Source organism: Cnephaeus nilssonii, assembly GCF_951640355.1.
Source record: "Cnephaeus nilssonii genome assembly, chromosome: 3".
Classification (NCBI taxonomy): domain Eukaryota; kingdom Metazoa; phylum Chordata; class Mammalia; order Chiroptera; family Vespertilionidae; genus Cnephaeus; species Cnephaeus nilssonii.
The window spans coordinates 36,277,768-36,305,670 of record NC_137074.1 but is presented as its reverse complement, the minus strand read 5'-3'; the positions used below and the strand labels follow the sequence as shown (position 1 = coordinate 36,305,670).

Here is a 27,903-nt window from a genome sequence, read left to right as displayed (position 1 = left end):
TGAGAGAGAATCATTGATTGGCTGCCTCCTGCACGGCTCCCACTGGGGATCAAGCCCACAACCCAGGCATGTGCCCTTGATCGGAATCGAACTTGGGACCCTTCAGTCCGCAGGCTGACGCTCTATCCACTGAGCCAAACCGGCTAGGACTTGTTAGTGTTTTTTATAGAGTCTTCTCAAAGATACCTTTAAATGAAAAAAACAAGGAGGCAAGAGAGCTTGTGTACTCTGTTGCCATTTTAGCTTAGAAAGGGGGAGAGGAGTGGAAAGGACACGCACATGATGGTGGGGTGTGATATGAGTATGTGTGTGCATGCTTGTCTTAATGTGTTTAAGGTGACTCCAGAAAGATGCACAAGAGACTTCTAAGAGTGGTTTTGGGGGCGGGGTTGGGGTGGGGAGATCAGGAGGCCAGATGTGGGAGAAGCTTATTTTTGTGCATAACCTTTTGAACTGTTTGAATTTTGTGTTAGTTTTACCATTTCAAAAAAGGAATGATTGTGAAAAATCAAAGCTTCCAATTAAGAATTCTTAATCTTTTCTATTCCTTTCACTCTGGACAGTCAAAAGAAGAGAAAACTATGTTAATTTCTTTCATGCTTTTTAGTCAGTTCTTCAAGAGCTGGAACTGTGTATATTCCTGCATGCAGTTATTTTTATTTCTGTAATTTGTTGGCAGAATTAGAGCCAGTGAGTATGATGATAAGTTTTGGTTCTGTTTCATGATTGGATCATCAGACCAGTAAAAGTATTTAGTGATAGTGACTGGTGATTTTTGAGTCCTATCCAAGGTTGATCATTAGAAATTAATTCGTTGCAAACTTGAAAAGATTTTGGTTGTGTAGAAGTAATGGTGCCTGATTTCAAAGGTGTTGTTTTGCCAAAGACGTGGAAATTGGAGTGCCTATAGTTTAGCAGTTGATTTTAATAATTAGGATAATCTTTAATAAAATGGGATTTGTGGAACCATATATTCTGACATTGCATGGATCCTAACATGATTATGTATTATTGACTCCAAGGAGACCGATACATTAGACTTTGATTTCATTTTTGGCTGCAGTTGGTGTCACTTGTAATTGAACATTGGCTGTTTAGTTTACCCAAAGAGTTGCCTTCTAGTGTGCTTATTACTTTTAACTTACGCTGGAACAACCTCAGAGAAAGGTAGCACCTGTTTTTGTGTGCATTTTATTCTGCTGCTGTGACCTGACGCTAGTGTTTCCTGAGAGCAGTGCCTCTTTTTAGAGCTAAGAGGATGAGGTAGGGTCTGTGCCTGATCTTTGGCAGTAGCCCTGACTGTAGGGTGTTAATGTGGTAAAGAGCTCACCTCTGAAGCCAGGCATACCTGATTTGAATCCTGTCACCTCTATTTATTAATTTGATTTTATGGCTTTGGGAAATTATATAACCATTCCAATTGGTTTCCACTCTGAAAAATGGGCGTAAAGGGTAATTAGTACTTTTCTTCATAGAGCATTTGTGGGGATTGAAATGTGGATGCATGTAAAGCAATTATTGTAGGGCCTGGCACAAAGGAAGCAATAAATGCTAGCTACTACTTGGTACTTTTGTTAGCTGCAGGAGGAACAGCTGTAGAGACAGGCAGAAAAGTGACACCCCTCCTGTAAACCTGTCATGGCTTCTTGTGGCAACTGCAGAGAATGGGATGGTTAGAATTCCCAAGTTAAAGGGCTAAGACCACCACATTTGGTGACTGAGCTTTTATTGCTCACTCTGAAATCATACTATGTACTGTGGAGCTTTGTTATTTCTGATATATATGCTGCCTTACAGTAATATTTTATGTTGAATTTGGTCATATCTTGATAATGTTTCAAGGAAAAAAGGTTGCTACCTTTCTTAAAAAACAGTCGTCTTGCTTTCTGGAATGGAATCTTGGCTCCTTTTTCCTGTCTCTGGGAGATCAGACACTGCTCTGCTCTCAGTGGGTACTGCTTGTGGACAAATCAGTCATTTTAAATAGGCGTGTTACACACTATGCAAACTTTGACTTGGACTCTCACTAAGAAATACTATGACATAACACAGGATGTGTCTGTGTGCAAAAATACTGAAAGTTTTCAGGAAATGATATTTGCTTTAATATGGGGTACACATTTTCAATACTTGTATTTTGTGTTTAAAATCATGCAGGGTGACTCAAATATACAACATTAGAAAAGGGATTCATCCATTTTTACAAATTCATTGACCCTCGGACTCATTGTGTTCATACTGTAAGAATTGTGAGGGTCCGCTTGATAACCCAGCATCCTGCTATACAGCTTTTGGAGTCTGCAGAGACAATGAATATGCTCAAAACCTGAGTTAAAAGAAACAGAGACTTTGACCAGGTAAATTTGACTTGTCCACGTGTTCCCTGATACTCATATAGTCTTTCTAGTTTATTTCCTTTTGGGTCCCTCCCACCCCATTAGAACCCTAGCCTTTACCTGATACTGATAATGACGTTTTTGCCTGACTTTTAATCCTGATTTGGTGCTCTCCCTTTGATCTTGGCCTTCCCAAAGGGCTCAGAGCATGCACACACTCCATGCCTTTTGTCTCTTTAAACCAGCCATTACTGTACACGTGGTTCTGTGGCCCAGGTTGGCTCTTAATTCTGACCTCTTCTGATCTACTACTACCCGCGTTCTAGCATGCGAACATCCTGTACTTCCTGTATTTTTATTGTTGAGTGTAGGTTGGCAGTGGCATGAGATTTTCATTTAATGATATGTGGTGATGAGACAGAGTTGGAAGATAGAGGAGGGTCAGAGTTGGAAGAAATAGGAGTAGGTCATGGTAACACTGTCAGGGTGAGCTGGGGCAACATCTGCTCCTGGCTACTGGTGAAAATATCTAGGAGAGTTTGAGATATTGGGTGTTTGGAGTGGAGATGTGGGGATAAGAAGTCTTGGTATTATTATTTGGAAGATGACTTTCCCCCCCATTTTTGTTGTTGTTTTTGTTTTTTGTTAATCCTCACCTGAGGATATTTTTCCATTAATTTTTAGGTAGAGTGGGATAGGTAAAGACAGAGAGAAACATCAGTGTGAGAGAAACACATCGATTGGTTGCCTCCTGCACAAAGCCCCTACCAGGGCCCGGGCCGGGGAGGAGCCTGCAACTGAGGTACTTGCCCTTGACCGGAATCGAACCTGGGACCCTTTGGTCCACAGGCTGACGCTCTATCCACTGAACAAAACTGGCTAGGGCTCCCCATTTTTATTGAGGATTTTTTTGTCAGAGGGAGATAGTTGTTAGAAGGGTGATAGTTGAGCTGTTTACTGGAAACCAGAATTTGCTGTAAGGAAAGATAAGATTTTCAGTTTTAGAACTTTGAACTAAAATCATTGCCACAGCATTTTAGTGATATTTTAAGAAATATTTATAAATAAAAATTTTACAGTTCAGATAAAAAATTACCAAGCATAGTATATTTAAAACATTAACATTTTCATTTTTCTCTGAGTGTTGTTAAAATAGGCAAGGCCCTATTAAATAGGGACATGAACAGAGAATTTATATTAGAAGCTTTTGTGCTTTTTTACTCTGTTTATATGTCTGCTGGAGTGGACTTTTAAGTAGATAACTTAATCTTTTGTATCCCTGGGCTCTCTGCTTCTTGTATGTGGGCATGTTTTCTAATTTGTTGCTTCTCTACTTGGTTTGTTCCATTGTATTGGGTCATACACTCTCATGAATAGCTGCTGCCTTGTTTCCATCTAGTCTCATTTGCCTTTTTTGCATTTTCTTCCAGATGACTCATGCTAGTAGATAACATTGGTTGGTTGGTTCCTTTGGTCTGACAAATCAACGTATAAGTGACTCCTACAAGTGAGAACTGGTAGTAACAGGAAAAGTGGCTTTTTTTTTTTTTTAAGTTTGTGCATAACAGCATACTGATTTTTTGATAATTACTATGATAAATGCTCACGGTATAATTTATATGAATGCATATATGGCTTTATAGAGTCCTTAGGGAGAACATTTATACATACTATTTTGTCTGGCATTATATAAGGTGCTCAATAAATGTTAGTTTCTTCCCTTTAGTCTTCTTCTATGGTTTTTCCATCATACTCAATTCAAATGCCTTTCCTTAGCTCCCACCATGTGATCCTGCCCTTGGCCACTTCACAAACCTTATCATATTTCACAGCACCCTCCCCCTTGTTCCAGCCATACCAGCTCCACGCCCACTGAACAAGCTTACGCCTGTCTCAGTACCTTAATTGCTTTGCTCTGTGCTTCAGGCTTGGCCCTGAAATGGTCATATGGCTAATTCCTTTTATGTCACTCTGATTTCAATTCCAATACCACCATCTCAGGGCACATCGAGCGGTCATAAGCTGCCCACTTCTTTGCCATTTTTGTTCCCATAGCCGTTTTCAGTCACAAGACCCTCTTATTTTCCTCATAGCACTTGAACATTTACATATATATACATACACATATACATACATGCACACACATGTATGCATGTATGTATATACGCATACATGTATATATACATATATACATACATATACATACACATACATGTATGCATGTATGTATATATGTATGTATGCATATATATGTATAAATTTCCATGTTCTACTGTAAGGATGAACCAGTAGTTTAAGGCTATCAGCTTGTCAGGAAAACATTTCTGAGAGAACAAGTCACTTAAATATATACATATACTAGAGGCCCAATTCATGAAGTTCGTGCAAGGGGCTCGGCCCTTGCAGCCCCTTGCAGCCTCGGCTTCATCTGGAAGGTCGTTCTGCTGTTTGGTCTAATTAGCACATTAGCTCTTTATTACATAGGATGTGTTTATGTATATATATATATTTGTATGTATACATATATTTTACTCACCTCCATAGTTTAAGCTCCACGAGAACAGGTATGGGCTCTGTCATGTTACTCCAGGATCTAAAGCCAGGATCTGGTATGTGTTCAGTATGTATTTGAGAGAATTGTTCTTAGGAAGGTTCTCAAGACCAGCTGATAGCCTTAAACTGGTTCATCCTTACAATAGAACACTGGAAATAATTCATTAAAAGATCAGCAGTTAGAGGAGGGTTGGAAGAGGCTTTATTACACATTGGTATGTACATTTGGAGGCCTAGGGAACATATGTGTGTGCCTCCCACTTTTCTTGGAGGAATGTATTTAGAGATGGTATTAGAATCAATATGAAGAAAATAAATGGATGATTGATGAAATTTGAAAATGTGCTTGTGTTTATCATAACTGCTAGATTTAAGAGGTTAACACTTAATTTTTCTTAAGTTAAAGATACATATTTCATTTAAGTAATATGCTGAGGGCTAGATACTCCATTTATGTTTTATATAAGTTCTGGAAGTTTTGTAATTTGCCTTAACATTTATTTGTGATATTGTCTTTTTTTAATATATTTTTATTGATGAGGGAGAGAGAGAGAGACAGAAACATCAATAATGATAGAGAATCATTGATTGGCTGCCTCCTGCATGCCCCCTACTGGAGATCAAGCCCATAACCCAGGCATGTGCCCTTGACCAGAATTGAATCTGGGACTCTTCAGTCTGCAGGCAGATGCTCTATCCACTGAGCCAAACTGGCTAGGGCAACTTGTCATATTGTCTTGATTAATCATGGTCAACTTCTCAAAGTTGTATATGAGTCAGAACTCTTAGTTGTGTGATAGAAACTCAATTAAAGTTAGTTTAACCCGAAAAGGAGATTCATTGGCATATGGAATCCAAAATGGATTGAATAACTCAGCTATAGGAAGGGCATTGAGTCAGCCAAGCTTGTTTAGGACAACTAGATGTTATACCTTTCATCCATGATAAAAGGACCTATTTGATGCTACCAGAAATTTCTAACAATTTGTGTGTGTGTGTGTATGTTTCTAGGTTAGTTTCATTCTCTCATAGTAGATTGGCATTCTTTACATGGAAGAAAACATGACTTGCCAGTGCCAGAGTTTCTATTCTGTTTTTACATGCTGTCGAGTAGGGACTACCTCTTTCTCTATTTTGTTTGGAAAGCTCTTGAAGCACTGATCAGTTTGGTTTGGGAGAGTGCTTTCCATGGCCCGAGGCCACATATGAACTACTAGAGGCTCGGTGTGCACCGGTGGGGTCCCTCGGCCTGGCCTGCAGGGATCAGGCTGAAACCAGCTCTCTGACACCCCCGAGGGGTCCTGGATTGTGAGAGGGCGCAGGCCAGGCCGAGGGACCCCACCGGTGCACAGTCGGGCCCGGGGAGGGACCGTGGGATGGCTCCAGGGTGTGTCCGGCCCGTCTCACCCAGTCCCCATTGGCTGGACCCTAGCAGCAAGCTAACCTACTGGTTGGAGCGTCTGCCCCCCTGGTGGTCAGTTCGCGTCATAGCGAACAGTTGGACACTTAGCATATTAGGCTTTTATTATATAGGACTAGAGGCCTGGTGCACGATTTCATTGGCTGGCCCTGTCCTTAATTGGGGTGGGGGGCTGACCGGGGGCAGGGCTGGCCAGGGGGAGGGGCCACGGGTGGTTGGCCGGCAGGCCCCGCCCCCTGGTCAAACTCCCGGTTGAGGGGACAATTTGCATATTAGCCTTTTATTATATAGGATGGCTGTTCTAAGTACCTGGTGGGAGTGGGATGAGAGCAGTGGGAATGACAGTTGAGTAAACAAGGAAACTGCTGGGCAGACAATCTTTCCCCCTCCCTCAACCCCTCTTCCTTCACCCCAAAATGTGTGTTCATTTATTTATAGTTGGGCAAGTTGTGCCTTTCGTCCATGATAAACGTTAGTGTAAAATTCTTTTAACTAGAATTGGCACCATTTTTTTTAATCAGGGGTTCCCAACCTTTTTAAATATAGATTCATTTTTAATATGAAAAATTGAGGTTCCTTATGTGATAGTAATTTTATGTACCCTGTCTTTTGCTAAAATGGGTATTCAAATGAATTTGATTTCTTAAAATGAGTTATGTAGTAAAAATATTGATGCTATTTATTTTGTTTTTAACATTACTTCTAATTTAACAGATAATGGAAGTCAATATTTGAGGCAGCTGTTAGAAAATTATCAACAGGTTAAATATATATCTATATATATATATATATATATATATATATATATATATATGAGATATTTTAATCTCTGAGGAAGATAACCACCTTCATCCTAACCAGACAGTTATGGTAAATATTTTTTTTAGCATGTAACAAAATTTACAAGTTACATATTCCTACCAGTGGTTATATGGAACAGTATTTTATTAGTTTACTAAAATAAGAAAATACCCATGTAAGAAAAAGCCTTTTGTGACTCAACTTGTTAATTTTTCTGGACTTCATTTGCTTCATCTTTAAAACTTTGAACAGGGCCTCTGATGTCTCTTCTGGATTGAATGCTCTTTGAACCTATGATTGCACATGTAATTTAAATATTAAGCCAGTATTCAGCCAAATTAAATGGAAAATGTACAATACTGATCTCTTCAGGTTAATCATTACCTGAACTGATTTTCCTAAAAAAAGCATTTTCATTTCTCTGACACCTCAATTTTGAACAGATCAGCTATACAGAAAATATTCTTTAGATACCTTGAGAAACTTCTGTTGTTTTATCCATTAATCTCTGAGTTCAGGTGCATTTGTTACATCCCATTTCATTGTAGAGAAAATTAAAAGAAATAACATCAAGTACATTTTTGAGATGATTGTTTCCTTTAATGCTTTTATTTTTTAAAGAACAGTTTATTGATTTTTAGAGAGGAAGGGAGAAGAGAGAAACATGATGTGAAAGGGCAACATCGATTGGCTGCCTCCTGCAAACCACCCACTGGGGATCAAGCCCCCAACCCGGGCATGTGTCCTGACAGGGAATTGAACCAGCAACATTTCAGTGCATGGGAGGATGCACAACCAACTGAGCCACGCTGGCCAGGCCTAATGCCTTTATTTTAATTGTATGATCGCTGAATGTCAAAGCCAATAATTTTTTGGCACTTTAGATTTAATTTTAATTTTGTTCTGTGTTCTACACTTTTGAAATTGTACTAAGTCTATATCTCTTAAGTATAATAAAATGTTCACATTCATAATTTTTAAAATATTAAAATAAATTACAAGTGTTGTTCATATTAACTGAGAATCTGTATACATATCTATACTAATAAAAGGGTAATATGCTAATTAGACCAGGAGACCTTCCGAACAAAGCCATGGTGGCGGGGCTGAGAGGCAGAGGCGTTTAGGGGCGATCAGGCCAGGAGGGGAGGGCGGTTGGGGGGCGAACAGGCCGGCAGGCAGAGTGGTTAGGGGCGATCAGGCAGGCAGGCAGGTGAGTGGTTAGAAGCCAGCGGTCCCGGATTGCGAGAGGGATGTCCGACTGCCTGTGGGATCAGGCCTAAACCAGCAGTCGGACATCCCTCGAGGGGTCCCAGATTGGAGAGGGTGCAGGCTTGGCTGAGGGCCCCCCCCCCCCCCCCCGTACACTAATTTTGTGCACCGGGCCACTAGTATTGAAATAATTTACAATAAAAATAGGTATGTGAGTGGTATAACAGGAGGAGAGGAATATTTATTAGGGCATAAAGATGCCAAACAGGTTGATCTTTTCTGGCAAACCGTATTCTTTATGTGTAGGGTATAGTTTGTAAGTTGGACAGTAATGTGAATGGACAGGAAAGGTAAGAAGGGATCATATTATCAAGGGACTCTTTTGCTGTGATAAGAAGTTTGGACGTTCTTCTGTGACAGGGCAGGAGACTTTAAGCAGAATAGCAGGCTTATGTTTCAATCCTGGATATAGTTCATGATGGATGAGATTATGATTTGGGAGGGAAAGGGGCTTAGTTAGCTTTGGACAGGAAGGACAAAGTTGAACTGGTAGTGCAATAGGTGAGAATGACATTGCATCATTATTATAGCATTGCACCCTGGACCACGTTTCTGAATTCTAGAAAAATGAAAGCAATTGGAAATTTAGGAGTGAATGTTATTGAGAAGAGCTAAGCATCAGGTTTTCTTCTTTCTGGCTTGCTGTTGCTCCTCATTTTGAGGTGCATAGGGGTATGAAGATTGGGGGTTTATGGGGATGGGGAATTGATTTCATTTCCAAATACTTAATGGACAAAAGCAGAAGAACAACTGGAGGAGGGGAAATTGCTGCATGGGAACGAGGAATCCCCTTCTACATTATGATACACTAAACCAAGAGATAATTAAATTAGTTATTTGAGAATAGTCACAAGAAAAATAGACTGATATAGTGTAACTAGTTACTGAGGTTTCTAGTGGGTATAATTTGTATTCTAGGATAGTTACTTTTTCATGTTATTTCAAAACTTTTCTAAAGATTTTACATCAATATAAAAGTCATCAGAAACTCAGTTTGATAGTTGGAAACAATCTGAATTAAGCACTATTTAATTAATTAAAATTACATAAATAGTATAATTATTTGTATTTCTGTGGCATCAGTCATCACTTCTCTTTCATTTCTGATTGTATTTACTTGGATTCTGTTTGTGTGTTTTTTTTCTGAGTCTGGTTAAAGTTTTGTCAATCTTGCCTGTCTTCCCAAGAACCAGTTCTTGGTTTCATTGATCTTTAGTATTTTATTTTAGAGACTATTTCGTTTGTTTCCACTCTGATCTTTCTTCTTTCTACTCTGGGCTTTGTTCTTTTTCTAGTTCCTTTAGGTGTAAGGTTAGATTGTTTATTTGAAAATTTTATTGTTTTTGAGTTAGGCCTCTATTGCTATGAATTTCCCTCTTAGAACTGTTTTGGCTGTGTCCCATAGATTTTGGGATGTTGTGTTTTCATTATCACTTGTCTCAATGTTTCTTTTGATTTCTTCTTTGATCTTGTTGTTAACCCATTCATTGTTTAGAAATATGTTATTTATCCTCTGTGTATTTGTTTGTTTTTCCAGTTTTCTTCTGCAATTCATTTCTCGTGTCATACTGTTGTATGAAAGATGCTTGATGTTATTTTAATTTCCTTAAATTTATTGAGATTTGTTTTGTGGCCTAACGTGGTGTATTCTGGAAAATGTTCTATGTGTGCTTGAAAAGAAGGTATATTCTTTTTCTTTGGGGTGAAGTATTCTAAAAAATATCAATTAAATTCATCTGGTCTAATGTGTCATTTAAGGCTGCTGTTCTTTGTTGATTCCCTTTCTGGATGATCTATCCATTGATGTTCCCTATTATGACTGTATTACTGCCGATCTTTCATTTTATGTCCATCAATATTTGCATTATATGTTTAGATGCTCCTATGTTGGGTGTGTAAATGTTTACAAGGGTTATATCCTTTTGTTGAACTGATTCCTTTATCATTATGTAATGTCCTTCTTTGTCTCTTAATATAGCCTTGGTTTTAAAGTTTATTTTGTCTGCTACAAGTATTGCTACCCCAGCTTTTCTTTTGTTTTCCTTTTGCATGAAATATCTTTTTTTCTTTTCAGTCTGTGCATGTATTTTGATCTGAAGTGAGTCTTTTATAGGCAGCATATGTATGGGTCTTGTTTTCCTCTTCATTCAGCCACCCTGTCTTTTGATTGGAGCATTTAACCTATTTACATTTAAAGTAATTGATAGGTATGTAGTTATTGACATTTTTATTCATATTTTTGATCCTTATTTTTCTTCTTGAAGAATTCCCTTAATATTTTTTTTGAAAAAATTTTCTTTTTATTTTTTAAATATATTTTTATTGATTTAGAAAGAAAGGGAGAGGGAGAGAGAGATAGAAACATCAATGATGAGAAAGAATCATTGATCGGCTGCCTCCTGCACGCCCCCTTCTGGGGATCGAGCCCGAAACCTAGGCATGTGCCCTTGACCGGAATTGAACCCAGAACTCTTCAGTCAGCAGGCTGATGCTCTATCCATTGAGCCAAACTGGCTAGGCCCCTTAACGTTTCTTATAATACTAGTTTGGTACTGATGAACTCTTGTAGCTTTTTCTTGTTTGGGGTCACTCAGCAAACTTTTAAAAGGTATCTATAGGTGTCCCAAAACGTGTACACACTTTAACAGCTGATAGCTCAATGGATGTTTCTTTTCAGCTTTTTCTAAGCTTTGAACAAAGGAAATTACCCTAAAACTAGAGGCCCGGTGCATGAAATTCATGCATGGGGCAGAGGGTGTGTGTGTGTCCCTCAGCCCAGCTTGCACCCTCTCCAATCTGGGACCCCTCGAGGGATGTCCGACTGCCCGTTTAGGCCCGATCCCACTGGACATCCCTCTGCCAATCCAGGACTGCTGGCTCCCAACTGCTCGCCTGCCTGCCTTCCTGATTTCCCCTATCCACTTCTGCCTGCCAGCCTGATCACCCCCTAACCACTCCCAGTGCCAGCCTGATTGATGTCTAACTGCTCCCCTGCCAGCCTGTTTGCCCCCAACTTCCCTCCTCTGCCGGCCTGGTCACCCCTAACTGCCCTCCTCTGCAGGGTTGATCACCTCCAACTGCCCTCTCTTGCAGGCCTGGTCCCTCTAAACTGCCTTCCCTTGCAGGCTTGGTCCCTCCCAACTGCCCTCCCCTGCTGGCCATCTTGTGGTGGCCATCTTGTGTCCACATGGGGGCAGGATCTTTGACCACATAGGGGCAGCTATCTTGATCTTGTGTGTTGGAGTGATGGTTAATCTGCATATTACTCTTTTATTAGATAGGATAGAGGCCTGGTGCACAGGTGGGGACCAGCTGGTTTGCCCTGAAGGGTGTCCTGGATCAGGGTGGGGTTCCCTTGGGGCGTGGAGAGGCCTGGGCGAGGGGCCTGTGGTGGTTTGCAGGCCAGCCACGTCCCTGGCGACCCAAGCAGAGGCCCTGGTATCTGGAATTTATTTACCTTGTACAATTGAAACTTTGTAGCCTGGAGCGGAGCCAAGCCTCCTGCTCGATTTGTGGCTGCCGCCATTTCTGTTTGGATTTGTTTACCTTCTATAATTGAAACTTTGTATCCTTGAGTGGAGGCCTGGGCCCGCCAGAGTGTGTGGAAAGCTTGGCTTCCTCTGTTGCCGGGGAAACCCAAGCCTCCCTTCTGGTAGCGATCTTGGTTGGGGTTAATTTGCATGCTTGCCCTGTTTGGCTGGTGGGCGTGGCTTATGTAGCGGAGTGATGGTTAATTTGCATATTACTCTTTTATTAGAGAGGATGCTACTGAAATTTGAAAATGCAGTTGAAGTACAAACATTGCCTTTATAACTATTCAAAGTGTGGATACATTTTTGGGGGATGTATGGTGTCCAGAGGGTGTGATAACTGTTTTCACTCCTTTTTAGGTTTAACTGATTTGAAATAAGGGGTGAAGCCAGTGAAGCTTTGAACAAAGAAAATTTACCCACTAGACTTTTTTTGTGGTTGATACATAAAAGATAAAGTTTACAGTACAAAACTGCAACAGTTGATGACATGAGGGCTCACAACTACCAAAGGAAATGATCTTGATGCTTGCTATTCCATTGCTTTGCGTTAGTGTCAGCAGTGCCTGGGCCAGGACAGTCATTAGTTTGAAAATAGGTGTTGACAAAAAATTACTCATATCTGTAGATTTTTTAACTTTTGATAATGAACTTTCTATAATAATAAAAGTGTAATATGCTAATTAGACCAGACGTCCTTCCGGACGAAGCCGGGGCTGCGAGGGAAGCCTGGGTTCTGGGTGCCTGCCGGCAGCCAGAGGGAAGCCCAGGTCCCAGGTGCTGGCAGCCGGAGGGAACCCTGGGTCCTGGGTGCCAGAGGGAAGCAGGTGCCGGCAGCCGGGGGAAGGAAGGCTTATTACTCTTGCACAGATTTCATGCATTGTGCCTCTTGTATGTTAATAAACACTGACTTTGTAATTATTCAAAATGTGTCTACATTTTTCTGGGACATCCTATATGTGCCAGTATTCTTAGACATTGGGGATCCATGGACAAATAAGACGTGGCCATTGATCCCAAGACATCTAGATGTGAGAAAGAAAGACCCCCCCCCCCTAACATTTTATTGAGCGCCTATCATGTGCCAGGTGTGTTATAAGTTAACATGAAGTAATAAGAATTTTATAAGGAAGGCACAGGTTGCTTTTAGGAGTCAGTGTAGGGTACTTATTCCAGTGTTGGACCAGGTGGAGTATGGAACAGGTCTTAAAATGACTTGATTTTAGCTATATGTGAGATTGAGTGGAAAGAGGAAGGGGAGGGAAGCCATTCCAAGAGGTGGGGTAGCAGTGCAAAGACCAGTAGGGATAATTATTTGTGAGTTAGGTCTAGAGATAAGTGTCTGTGTGTATGTGTGTGAAATGTTGGTGTTTGGGGCTGAAGGAGGAAGTCGCAGGATCCCCATCATGAAGGCCTTTTTGCGTAAGCCAGGGCTTTGGAAAGTTGAGAGACCTTTTGAAGGAGTTAAGTTAAAGGGTAATGTAGTCAGATCCTGACAGCACCTTGGAGGGTACTGCTATAATAGAGGTGAGAAGTGCAAGTTTTAGCTAAACACTGCAATAGTAGTTCCCAGGCTTTATTGTGGATCACCTGGAGAGCCTGTTAAACATGTTTTAACATTTCTCAGCTCCATCCCCCAGAACTCATTTTGGTAATGAACTTTCTATGATAAGGAGAGTGAAGAGAAGTGGATTGGTGGAGGAATTTGCTTTTTGAAAACTATGAATCTGAACATGTTTAAAGAGGTGGCCATTGTGGATAATAGAGATACCCCCCTAATCTTTTTTTTCAGTGCTCCTATCCCATCTTGATCTTGGTCTCTTAGATTTTTAGAGCTGCTGGCGTTTGTGACTAGTGAAAAAAGGGTGGGAATCAGTTTCTGGAAACATTTACATGGATAAATGTTCAAAAATTTTTTTATATTACCATCTGAAAAATTGTACCATCCATTACTAGAAATGTTTGCCTTTTGTCTATTGAGCTTAGTTATAATAGTCACTATAATAATACAGTGGCATTCCTAGTATGCATGGAATGACTAGTTTCCGAAGTGTTTTAATGTGGTAGAATTATCTTGGGTAGTTTTTTATTGAGCATATTTGCCCTTACCATACCTCCCTCCCTCCCTCCCCCCCTCTCTCTTTCTCTCTCTCTCTCTCTCTCTCTCTCTCTCTCTCTCTCTCTCTGTAATTCAATTCTTTATTAAGGAAATTCGATTCTTTTGTTAGAACTTTTTAGATTTGTGTTTGCAAACATTTAACATGGGGGTGGGGAGGGGAAACCAAGAACAACCCACACTACCCTTTCCCCCAGCTTCTGCGGCAGAAGCAGGACCTAGAATAAGGCTCCAGATAGGGGTTTTCATTTGAACCTTGCGTGGCTCGCGCTCCGGGACCCCGAAACGCCTTCATAACCTGGGAACTGGGTTCTGGATAGTGTCAGGGGACCGCTGGGTCGCCTTCTCCCGGACAGCGTCAGGGGACTGCTGGGTCGCCTTCTCTTGAACAGCGTCGGGTCGCAGCCTCCCGGACTTTGTCGTGGGACCGCTGGATCTTGGCCACCCGGACTTTGTCGGGGGAGGCCTGGATCGCAGCTACCCGGACTGCAGTGGAGAAGGTCCGGGGCTCGGCCTCCTGGGCAGCGTTTTTCCACGAGAAGTTGGAGGTGATAGTGAGCCAAGTTCATGATCATCTTGGACACATCCTTTTGGTAAGAAGGCCGACCAAATATCAAGATCTCAGCCTCGCCTTCAGGGTCCCACTGATTAATGCGAAGCAGGGTGTGCAACACACACTCAACGTGCGGAATGTGCTCACCTGGGCCGAAGATGGCTTCCACCAGCCACGCCTCGAGGTGAACTGTCTTCGGGCTCTTGAGTTACTCCATGTGGAACCAGGAGGGCTGCTTCGCCTTGTCACCCAGCACCTGGAATGGCGCCCCTCCCCGCTGCTCCAGTTGTACGAGCCCCAGAAAGCACTTGGTGGTGGCCATGCTCCAGTGGGACACGCTGAGAGTGCTGGTGTAGATGCAGGTGGGCCTGGCTACCTTACCATATACTTTCCTTAGCTTTGACTCTTTAATGATGCCTCCTGCAAAAATGTGACTGAACTGCAAATTTGATTTTTGAAAACTATGAATCTGAACATATTTAAATAATGTTTTTTAAAAGCATGAATAGTTCTAAAATTTGAAAATCTAACTCTGTGTGTGTGGCTGCCAGGTGGTTATAATAATAATATTCATGAGACTGATGATTCTACAAGTTATAAATATAGATTTAAAGTCTTCAAAGAAATCAGTATCCATGGGATTCAGTCTTTACTGATTTTTGAACATACTGAAGTGATAAATTCTCATTTTTTATCTTGATTAATGAACATTATTATCTAAGGAAATAGTAAAACAAACACCATCACTGCTTTAACAACTGAAATGGAACTTTCATTTTGTTAAGAGAATAATGCAGTCAGGTTTAGGGATTCAGGAATCCTAAACTAACATGGGAAAGTAAATTGTAGAAGGTTAGAGGACAGAATGATTAAAAAAAAAACTTGCTTAGTTTGATATGGTTGATTGATTATTGGGATAATTGGATTGGTAAGGCAAAGGCAGAGAGAGTGGGTTAATATTGAGGTTTTTTGAATAATAATGATTTTAGAGACCATATTGTATTTTTATAGCTTTAGTTTTAGAGGTGGGGAGATAAGTCCTTTAAGTGGCCACAGTAGTTTAAATGTGGCCCCTAGCATGGATGTTGCTATTCTTGATTTATATTGAGTGGTGTGTAGAAAAATGATATTTATTTAGTATTACTGCAGGGAAGTTATTTTTTTGGGCTTACACAATGCTAAGGTTGCTAGTGGTAGTCCAGTTTTCTTTAAGCTATTGGGGCAAAGTACCACATGATTTCCTAATCACATCCACATACAGGTCAGTCGGCTTCTTACCTCCTCTTAGTAGTTACTGCTTCTGAACTTTCTCCTAGAAGAATGCCATAGCGATGTACAGGATTTTCAGTCCTTAACACACAGCATGGAATTTAGGGATGTACTACTTGCCAGAGTTGTGGTCATGCTTTAAATTCTCATATTTGAACTGGAATTGCCCACAGATTTTTCTTTAGAAAGAATCCTATCTAATAAAAGAGAAACATGCAAATTGACTATACCTCTGCTACACCAACAAGCCACGCCCACCAGCCAATCAGGAGTGAGTATGCAAATTAACCAAACAAATATGGCGGAGGCCATGGAACTGGAGAGAGCAGGAGGCTTGGGTTTTCCCGGCAATGGAGGAAGCCAAGCTTCCCGCCTGCTCTGGCTGGCCCTGGCCTCCGATCAAGGCTACAAAGTTTCAATTATAGAAGATAAAAAAATCCCAACAAAAATGGCGGTGGCCATGGAGCTGCAGAGAGCAGGAGGCTTGGGTTGCCCCTGGCGATGGAGGAAGCCAAGCTTCCTGGCTGGCCCTGGCCTCCCCTCAAGGCCACAAAGTTTTAATTATAGAAGATAAATAAATCCCAGATACCAGGGCCTCCGCTTGGGTTTCCGGGGGGTGTGGCCGGCCTGCAAACCACCACAGGCCCCTCGCCCAGGCCGCCCCACACCCCAAGGGAGTCCCCACCCGTGCACCAGGCCTCTATCCTATCTAATAAAAGAGTAATATGCAAATTGACTGTCACTCAAACACACAAGATGGCTGCCCCCATGTGGACACAAGATGGCCACCACAAGATGGCCAGCAGGGGAGGGCAGTTGGGAGGGACCAGGCCTGCAAGAGAGGGCAGTTGTGGGCGATCAGGCCAGCAGGGGACGGCATTTTAGAGGGACCAGGCCTACAAGGGAGGGCAGTTGGGGGTGATCAAGCCTGCAGGGGAGGGCAGTTAGGGGTGACCAGGCTGGCAGAGGAGGGAAGTTGGGGGCGACCGGGCCTGCAGGGAAGGGCAGTTGGGGGGGACCCAGGCCTTCAGGGGAGAGCATTTGGGGGGGACCAGGCCTGCAGGGGAGGGCAGTTGGGGGGGACCAGCCCTGCAGGGGAGAGCATTTGGGGGGGACCAGGCCGGCAGGGGAGGGCAGTTAGGGGCAAACAGGCTGGCAGGGGAGTAGTTAGAGGGTGATCAGGCTGGCAGGCAGAAGTGGTTAGGGGCAATCAGGAAGGCAGGCAGGTGATCAGTTGGGAGCCAGCAGTCCTGGATTGTGAGAGGTAGGATCGGGCCTAAACGGGCAGTCAGACATTTCTCGAGGTGTCCCAGATTGGAGAGGATGCAGGCTGGGCTGAGGGACTCCACTCCCCCCACCCCCGTGCACAAATTTCGTGCACCGGGCCTCTAATTTTGTAAAAAGTGGTTAGTTTTTCACTGGTGAATATTATTTCCTTCCTAGTCATAGATTGTTTTTCTGAAGACTGCCTTGGTGGGAACTTAAGATATATGACAAAGATAGATTAGAGAACTGAAGTGATGAGCAGGCATGTTAAAAGCCTCTGGGGGAAAACAACTAAAATAACAAAATACCTACTAAAGATGTTATTTATGATCTTGACAATAAACTGTTATGAGGTGTATGTGACATACAGTGAAATCTATAATTCATTGAATTGTGACAAATATGTATGCTTGTATAACACAGTTCAAGTCAAGGCTTATATGTTCATTAAAGAAAAAATTCCCTCGTTTCCAACTGCCATCAATCCTACTCTTCACCTCCATCCCAGACAGCTACTGATCTGCTTCCTAACACTACAGGTTAGTTTTGCTTTTTTAAAAATCTCATATGAGTAGAATTGCTTTCTTTTTATGGTAGTCAGAATGAAGACTCCTTAAAGATGTCCATAGTCTAATCCCCGGAACCTGAATATTTTATCTTATGTAGCAAATACAGTAGTTGTACCAGTTTACATTCCTACCAACAGTTTCTCCACCTTAGATTTTTTAGCGATTCTTAATCTTAGCCATTTTAACCCTTTGCACTCGCTTGCTTTTTTCTCGATTCCTTTATTCTACTCGGGATTTAATTTTTTTAATACCCCAGATTTTACAAAGCGTGGCAGTAGAATAAAAAACTGGAGTTTCTTTTCATACAAACTTATTTATTTGGATTTTTTTATATTTCAAATTATTGATACATTCAAAGAGTATAAAAAGAGCTGCTACCGATGCTAACCGTGTCGAGTCACACTCGACATCCGAGTGCAAAAGGTTAAAAACCTTTGTGACTATTTCTTCTTATTTATGAAGTAGAGGCCCAGTGCACGAATTCGTGCACTGGTGGGGTCTGGCTAGCCTGCCCCAATTGGGGCCGATCAGGCCAGGCCGGCCCGGGGGAGGGGCCGCGGGTGGTTGGCTGGCCTATCGGGGGCGGGGCTGGCTGGCCAACTGCCCACGGCCCCTCCCCCCAGCTGGCCCCTCCCCCTGGTCCAACTCCTGGTTGAACTCCCAGTGGAGGGGACAATTTGCATATTATTTTATTATATAGGATGCCAACCTCTACTCTGTTCTCAGTCTACCTTAGCAGGGATAAGTCACGGTATCCTTATATAATTACTTTCTGTTAGTGGCCTTCTTCATGGCACTTGAACAAATGGTTATATATGAGTTACAGTTTTAGATCCAAACAGAAAAGTCATTTGGGGGCTTGGAGAGAGTCAAAGCTGAGAATACTACCAACAAATGGGGAAAAGATTTCCTGGAACATATTAAACTACATAAAGGGGGAAAACAGTGTTTGAATCTGTGCCTATCATTTACCAGTGAGTTTCCTTTTTCTTTTTGCTCTTTTTGCTTAGTTTTAAGGAATTGAGGACTCTTATCTCCTGCTAAAATGTCAACTCCTTTGATTGACAATACATTTATTTGTCTCTCCTCTGTATTTTTGAATTCTGCCCCGAATCCCCCTTAAAAACTCAGTGCCAGTTTTTAAAGTATCTTCCTTATTAGCATCCTGAGTGTCCTAAAAATTAGTCTTTTTGACACTAACTTTTAGTTTGATATGTTTACCCTTGCTATAGAAGCACAGGTAGGTGAGAAAAAAGAGGGACCTTCTTCTGGTTTAACTGTGGGGCAGATTATGCTTTGCTACATGTCTCATGTTTTCTCAAAGTAGATAATCAAGGATGATAGAAACACATAGATACCTACTTTAAAGTTTATTTACATTGGCATTTCTTCAGTTATTTTAGAATAATTTTAGAGCATAGATTCTTTAAAGAGTCAGGTAGTAAATATTTTAGGCAACTATTCAAGTCTGCTTGTTGTAGTGGGAAAGTAGCCATAGCCAATATTTAAATGAATGGACAGGGCTGTGTTCCAATAAAATTTTAGTTATGATAGACACTAAAATTTGAAGGTCATATAACTTTTACATTTCCTGCCACCCCGCCATTTAAAAATGTAAAAAGCAGATTGGATTTGGCCCATGGGCCATAGTTTGCCAACTTCTATTTTAGAACCATGATGATACTGCCCTGTACTATTTAAGTAATTAACAGTATAATATAAAATTAGCAAACCTAAAAAAACCCTAATATCAGCAGTTTATTTAGCCATCTTAAACTTCAGGTTTTTTATATATAGAGTGGGAATAATGCAAGTATTATAAATTATAGTCTTTATTATAAATAACAACCCTCCCTGGCTATTGTAAGCAGACTAGGAATTATTAAAGAATAATAAATAGGTCACAGACAGAGTCATTGGAGAGTGCTAGTGATAGAGACTTTAGGTTTGAGAAAGCCACTAATGCTGAGCACTAACTGTCAGGTTCTCATCTTTATTGTAGGTCCTATTAGCTCTGGTGCTCTTTCAGCAATAGGAACTTCAGGTTGTAACCACTGGAAAATGGCTAACATTGCTGATGCTGCCTCCATTAAAAAAAAAAAAAAAAAAAAAAGCCAAATGTATCTGTTGCCCTGAGCTTAAGCAAAATTGGAAGGTCTATTCATTGCATACTTCCAAATCAGTCTCTCAAAGATTTAATGTTGGAGGTAGCTGTAGAGGAGGCTGGGAATTTTAAGTTCTGATTTCTAAATTAGAAATTACATTAGTGCATTAAGTGGTAGATCATAAAATGTAGGAATACCCACAAGTTAAAGTCTGCTCAAACTTTTGGTCATGATGAATATAGTGGATGACCACAACAGCAGACACTTAACTTTCTCCTATTAGGATAGACACCACATTTTGTACATAAACTTCAAAAAACTATAACAAGCTCTTACCTAAAAACTATAATTTATGAGAGGTTTATGTTCTAAGTTGGTATATGAGTTGCTTCTTTAGAATCTAAAGCTTACCAGTGATGGGCAACCTTTTGAGCTTGGTGTTTCAAACTTCGCCAAAAAACTGAGCATAACTCGGGTAGTGTGTCCCTTTGAGGAAAAAACATTATTTCGCGATATTTATAGTTTAAATAACATAAATGTTTCATCCTCGGCATGCGGCCATCAGAAATGGCACTGACACGCGTGTCAGAGGTTCACTATCACTGGCTTATACAATCTTCAAAACAAGGTTGTAAATAATGGATTTGTTTCCAAGGTAGCCAGAATAAGGTTGTTTACAAAAAAGGCACATGTCTATTTTATGGAGATAAGTTCCTTACTTATAGAAAGATTCTGAATGTTATCAGCTTGCTACCAGGTGGCTGTTTGTTCACTGTGTAATATGGTACTGTTTGGTGTGGAGGTAAGAGGAGACACAGAGTTGCTGTTATGGTAGATTGTCTTATTCAAAAATATTTGCTTCTTTACTGGGCTTTTCTCTACAGGGTCTCTGTCCATAGGAGGAGTATTTCCTTCTTCCCATTGACATCAGGCTTGGCTGTGGGACTTGCTTTGGACAGTAGGAGATGAGAAGTTCTATATGTCATGTCTAAACAGAAGCTTTAGGAGCCAATGCATGAGTTGATTTTTGCTCGTTTACCTCTGCCATAAGAGAAACAGGTAGCAGAAAAAGGTGTTTCTTTTGCCAGGATACCAGAATGAAAGAGATACCCTGAGCCAACCCAAAGCCAACATAACAAAAAGAATGAGAAACACATTTTTGTTTTAGTAAAACAGTTCTCAAAGCACTGTTTATTGAACCTCAGATCCTTTTAGGGTTAAAACTGTTTTAATGAGGTAATACTAAGTGCCCTTTTCTGTGTTGACTTTTCACTGTGTCAAAAGTGATGTTGGGGAAAGCTGCTGGTGCCTTAGGAAAAATCTGGCAGTTACATCAAATTGTTCTTTCATCAAAACATATTTACAGCAAATATAAAATATTTACTTAACAATATCTTTGTTGAAGCAGTAACAATACCTTTGATGAAGCAGTAAAAGTTACTAGTTTAAAAACTTGATCTTGAGTATACATCTTTATAAAAGTCTGTGATGCAACTGGGAGTATTCCGTGAAGCACTCTGTGTGCTGGAATATGATGCTGTTGCAGGGAAAGTGGAGATCTGCCTAACTCAGTGGACCAATACTTAGGATTGACTAGTGATTATGCATGGGTAAAAATTCCATTAATATTGCTAAACCAATGGATTTTAATGTAAGAGTATGAAAAGTTAATTGATTGAGTTTAAGATTCCACACTTCAGTGACCCTTTAAGACACTGTCGTTTGTTGAGTTTTGATACAGAATTAAAGAATAATATTCATAGCAATTTGAAAAAGTTATGATCTAGTTCTTCCTTTTCAACTGTAGGCATACCTAATTTTATTGTGCTTTATTTACTGCACTTCACAGATGTTGCATTTTTACAAAGTGAAGGCAAGACCGTCCACCAGCAAAAAGATTATGATTCGCTTTATTGTGATACACACTTTATTGAGGTGGTCTGGAAATGAAACCATAATATTTCTGAGGTATGCCTGGACATTACCTGTGTGAGTTTGGATTTTCTTCATATATTTCAACCAAAACAATATATTGCATGTGATTGGATGCAGAAACAGGGTAATCTAATCTAATGTCCTCTATTAAGGCAGATCTTAAAGAGATTTGTAAAAATAGAAAACACTTAGAATTTTGTTTGGTGTTTTTTGAAAATATAGTTTATTTAAAAACAACTTTATGTTAACATGTAACTGGTTTATTATTTTTAAAAGGAAATAAATATTTTTTCTTCCCTTCCCTTCTTTAATGTTGAACCTAAGAGCATTTCATAATGAATTTTGTATGCTAACCCACATATTTTAAAATTAAATTTGTTGAGGTGACATTGGTTAATAAAATTACACAAGTTTCAAGTGTACATTTCTATAATACATGGTCTGTACATTGTACTGTGTTCCCATTACCCAAAGTCAGATAATCTTCCATCATCATATATTTGGCCCATTACCCTTTACTACTCTTCCACCCTCTTTCTACTGGTAACCACCTTACTGTTGTCTGTGTCTATGAGTTACAGCTTTATATCTCACATTTGAGTGAAATTGTATGGTTCTTAGCTTTTTCTGATTGGCTTATTTAGCTTAACATAATATTCTCAAGATCCTTCCATGTTTTCTCAAATGGCAGCATTTTATCTTTTCTTATGGCTGAGTATTCCATAGTATGTATGTAACACATGTTCTTTATCCAATCCTCCACTGAAGGACACTTTGGTTATCTCCATGTTTTGGCCACCGTAAATAATGCTGTATTGAGCATAGGGGTTCATACATCTTTGCAAATAAATTTTCGAGTTTTTTGGGTAGTTAGCTAGAAGAGGGATTCCTGGGTCATATGGTAACTCTCTTCTTAATTTTTTGAGGAATCGCCATACTGTTTTCCATAGTAGCTATACCAGTTGACATTCCCAACAGCAGGGAATGAGAGTTCTGTTTTCTCCACTCTCTCTCCAACACTTGTTGTTATCTGTTTTGTTGATAATAGCCATTCTAACCTGGGTGAGATAGTAATCTCATTGTAGTTTTGATTTGCATTTCCCTAATTGCTAGTGAAGTTGAACATCTTTTCATATATCTTTTAGCTATTTGTTCGACTTGGGAGAGATGTCTGTTCATGTCCTCTGCCCATTTTTTAAATTGGATTGTTTGGTGTTGAGTTGTTTGAGTTCTTTATATATTTTGGATATGAATCCTTTGTTGGTGCTATTTGTGAACATCCTTAACCCATTCAGTTGGTTGCCTTTGGGGTCAGGTTCATAAAATGTTCTCTAAGACCAATAAATACACGTTTTAAAGGTTATTCATTTTAATTTATAATATAGTAAATATAGCTATAACTGTATAAACAAATTTTTGAGATACTCAGTTTTTAAGAATATAAGGGTTTTGTAAACCCAAAATATTTAAGAACCATTGTTGTAAGCTATTACTATTTTTAGGATTATTTGTTCACTCCCACACCATAATCTAGAGAAAGATGGCACATTGGCAATATAAATAAGCCAGTTTTGTTGAGAAGTGCAAGCTGGTACAATTTGTTGAGCCTCTGTTTTGTCACTATAGCTGTTTTTTTTTGTGTGTAAGGTTGTTGACTAGGCCTTGAGGTTGCTGGGAAAGATGAGATGCTGACTGACTTTCAAGAATGGATTAGCTACATGATTCCACATAATTATAGAAGTCTCCACAGCTAGACTTTTTGGTGAGCCTTTACCTGGGACAGAAATATTTTCACACTTGGTTAATTCTAACAGGTCCATCCACGTATCTCTACCTTAAATTAGTCGTCATACCTTTTTCCTGTGAAGACCTGACCAGAAATCTAGCCACATGATTATTCCCCTTTCAAGAATTAGTATGGACCTCACTTTGTTTCCCTTTCTTGACAGTGTGGACCTCAAGATGCACTGTCCAGTGGGAGGAGTTCTCTTTTTAAAGCTTTCTTAGTAACTGTTCCACAATGAAGCAGTATGGTTGAAAGAATCAATTGCTGGGTGATACCTGTAATACAAGCTCCTATTTTTTCTTCTCAGTTAGCTGGTCATAGAGAATGCCCTATGTAGTGATAGGTCTTGTTTGAGGAAGAAATAGCAGTGCACCAGGAGCAGGCACATTGAAAATGTGAGCCACCTGCTCATGTTTCACAACCAGCCTGAATCCTTACTATCTATAATAATAAAAGTGTATGATGCTGGACATCCTTCCGGACGAAATCGGGGCTGCGAGGGAAGCCCGGGTCCCGGGTGCCAGAGGGAAGCCGGTGCCGGCAGCTGCGGGAAGAAAGGCCTACTCTTGCACAAATTTTCGTGCATCGGGCCTCTAGTGTACCATACATAACCACTTGGTTATGTAGTTTCTGTCATATCCGCTTTGAGTTGGTGGATTAGATTATGATCATTCCTGATGGGCAGGTCAGGTTTTATAGTTTACCTGTGGCTAAATGTTTATTCCCTACCAGACAGAAAGAAGGTACAAGAATTATTTCCAAAAGAGAATCTTGGTTTGATAAAGAAAGCATGACTTTGCCCTAAAAACTCGTAGGGATCTTTGCTGTGATTGTCCTAGATGGGTTTGCCATTGACTTCTTAATGACATTGATCTGTTGATACTTTGAGCTTCATTGTAATCAGATGGTCAATTATGGTCAGGTGGCAGAGCTACTTGTACTGCAGCCTGGATTGGCAAGAGAATTTTCTCATTTTCTGGGCCACACTTAAACGGATGGATTTCAGATTACTCAGTAATAAATAGAGCAGCACACACAAATTGTTTCCAGTATCCAAAGAGGCCCAGCAAGCATTCTGCTTCTCTCTTTGTTGTAGAATGAACAAGATATAGTGATATGTTTTTCATTTGGAGATGTTATCTTGACTTGCCACACCCCACTGGCTTCTTGAACTTCATTGTGGTGGCAGGAACCTATATTTTCTTGGGACTTAGTCTGTCTTTTGGCATACATGTCTTACTAAGGTAGCGAGAATACTGCTCTTGCTCCCTCACTAGGTACTGTTGGCTTAATGTCAGTGTAGTGTCCAGTGGTATGGTGAAATAACTAAGGTCATATGAAAGGTAAAAAGTTGACTTAGCCTGAGGCAATGTAGTGAATATGTACTGCTCTCCAAGCCAGATGAAAGCACATTGTTTCTGTTCTTTGTAGAGATAGAAACAATTTGCCAGAACTATAGCTGCATACAAGGTAATTCACTAAGGAGATCCATTTTGGATTATTAGCTGTGCTTGTAGTCATTAAGTTTAAAATGCTGTCATTCTCTAGAAACATTTGTGCGCTCTGCTTTAGCCAACAGTTGTATTAAATGAATATCTGCTAGGGATTGCAACCCTTACATCTTTGAATTCTTTGATAATTCCCTACGAATGCAGTATTTTATTTGGAGGGAGAGCTCCAGGGGTTTCTCCCTGACCTTCCCTGATACAGTTCTGCCCTCCGTTCCACCTGTCATGGCATCGATGAGGGACTTTTGTCAGTTGGCAGTCAGCTGAGACAACTCTTTTCAACTGTACATTCAGCATCTGGGGAAATAACCATAGATAGGAGGAATAATCCACTCTAATAAGTGAACTTGGTCCAGAACTTCATATATTATTTGACTACTATAATCCCTCATCCTGACATGTATATCGCAGTGGTGCTGTCTGTGTCCTCAGAGATTAGTGTAAGAGTTAGCCTTTATAGTCCCCAAAAGGTTGGGTTATTTCCCCTTCCCAAGTGTATGGTTACCCTGAGAATTGGCTGTTGATCATTTGTGGAAAGCCAAGAGGAAAATCTTAGGATGTAATCACAGAGCCCTTGAAATGTACTTTGCTGTACCTTTATTCTGCAGGATTTGGGTCTGGGAACTTTCAGAGGCTGTAATTTTCTATTTTGGTGGCTTATGTCTCCTCTGCCTGGCCTCTCTGTGTACCATTTCTAGAGTTGTTCATTTGTATAGATTAGGAATCAGCAACTCCTTCTGGGGGCCATGTGTTAGATATTTTAGGCTTTATGTGTTTTACAGTCTCTGAAAAAAGTTACCCAGCACAGTCATTGCAGTGCTAAAATAGCCATAGGCAATCTATATCATAAAAGGCCTGTGGCTCTCGTGGCGGACGGGCGAGAGCTAGGAGCAGCTGAGGGCGGGGCGGCCAGCTGAGGCAAGAGGAAGCGAGCTACTCGCGCACAAATTTCGTGCGCGCTGGGCCTCTAGTATATAAACAAATGGAGTATCTGTGTTTCCATAAAACTTCATTTACACAAACACAGTGGGTCAAATTTGGACCACAGGTTGTACTTTCTATACCTCTGGTACAAATCATATGGGATTATGGTGGGATGTCCTAATGTGATTTTAGGGACTTTTCATGATTCTTCCAGACAAACCAGTTTGATAACCACTAGGTTCCTGTTTCCAATCAACAAAGTCAGACTATGCATTTTGGTCCTGACAGCACTAGAGTGGAGGTTGGCAAATGACAGCCTGCAGGCCAAACATAGCCTATACTTGCTTTTTATGACCCACAAGCTAAACATACTTTTCACATTTTTTCAGTAATTAAAAAAAATTAAAATAATGATAATATTCTATGACAAGGGAAAATTATGTGAAATTTACATTTTCATATATGAGGATTTATTGGAACACAGCCACATTAATTTGTTTAGGCATAGTTTATGGCTGCTCTCACTTCACAACAAGAGTTGGGTAGCTGCGATACATACCTTATGGCCTTGAAAAAATTTACTATCTGGCCTTTCATAGAAAAAAGCTTGCTGATTCCTGCTCTAGAGATTGGGTAGAATTATTTTGTCATATTTAGTAACTGCCTTGTTCTTTGTCAATGCCTTGGGTCAAAAATTTGCCCAAAGAATGTCATTTTCTTTTTTCTGACCTTTCCAATGCTGTTAGAAGCAATAGTCGTGGCACTCCACTGTCCTTGTTCTCATGCCCTTTTTAGCTTTCCACTACTGTCTCCAATTGTCCCCAAAGCCTTGTTTTCAGTAGGCACTTCATTACAGAAGACTACAGTTGATAATTTAATTTTGTCATAGCCTGAATGAACTGCCAAAGGCTCAACCTATCTAATAAAGAGAGAATATGCTAATTGACTGTCATGCCCTCACAAGATGGTGATGCCCACAGCCAATAAAGGGAATATGCTAATTGATTGCCACACCCTCACAAGATGGCAGCACCCACAGCCACAAGATGGCGGTGCCCAGTCCCCTCAGCCCCTCCTCACCCAGCCGGAGTCGCCCATTCTCTCAGCCCCACCTCATTCAGCCTCAGTGCCCCAGTCCCCTCAGCCCCACTGGACTCCGTGCGCTTCATCCAGCTGGAGTCCCCTCAGTTCCACCTCATCCAGCTGGAGTCCCCCAGTCCCCTCAGCCCCACCTCATCCAGCCGGAGTCCCCCAGTCCCCTAAGCCCCACCTCACCCAGTCCTCGTAGCATCCAACCTTAGTCCCCCAGTCCCTTCAGCCCCACCTCAACCAGCCGGAGTCCCCCATTCCCCTCAGCCCTGCAGGGCAAGGCAGTTGGGGGCGATCGGGCTGGCAGGGGAGGGCAGTTGGGGACGATCATGCCAGCAGGGGAGCAGTTAGGCGTCAATCAGGTTGGCAGGGGAGCGGTTAGGGGGCTATCAGGCTGGCAGGCGAGTGGTTAGGAGCCAGCAGTCCCGGATTGTGAGAGGGATCCCAGATGGGAGAGGGTGCAGGCTGGACTGAAGGACACCCCCGCCCCCCCCCCCCCCGTGTGCATGAATTTTGTGCACCGGGCCTCTAGTCTTATATAATTGTGTCTTCACTGCATTCAAACCCAATCAGGTTAGATCACATGCTCAAATTTCCATTACCTTGAAGGTTTGCTCATTACTTCACAGAGTGATTGTAAGAATTTAATGATATAAATAATATTAGTCAATAATTTATTGAATTCTTACTGTATGAAGGCACTGAGCTAAATGCTTTTCACACGTAAGAATTAAAGTGCTTAGTATAGACCCTAATGAATAACTATTCAATAAAGGTTAGCTGATATTATTTTTTACTTTAAAAATAAACGACTCCCTCCCCTTCATGTACTGTACAAAACTGTATTAGTTATTACAATACTTTAAATCAC

At 40.9% G+C, this 27,903-nt stretch overlaps 1 protein-coding gene and 1 pseudogene across 6 annotated transcripts in view; one reads left to right on the top strand and one right to left on the bottom strand.

Annotated features, from left to right (window-relative positions):
- TBL1XR1 (TBL1X/Y related 1) overlaps positions 1-27,903 on the top strand; it is a 164,880-nt gene that overhangs the window by 8,734 nt on the left and 128,243 nt on the right. The window contains exon 1 of one of the 5 annotated variants that reach the window (XM_079766443.1): positions 14,787-14,943. The exons of the other annotated variants lie outside the window; for them this stretch is intronic. The gene's annotated coding sequence lies outside the window, so the exon portion shown is untranslated. Of the gene's footprint in view, positions 1-14,786; positions 14,944-27,903 lie in introns of those variants that run through there. 5 annotated transcript variants of the gene reach the window in all.
- Positions 14,125-14,903, bottom strand: LOC307096822 (KH domain-containing protein 3-like; annotated as a pseudogene). The gene has a single exon. The product of its transcript is annotated as a KH domain-containing protein 3-like (transcript).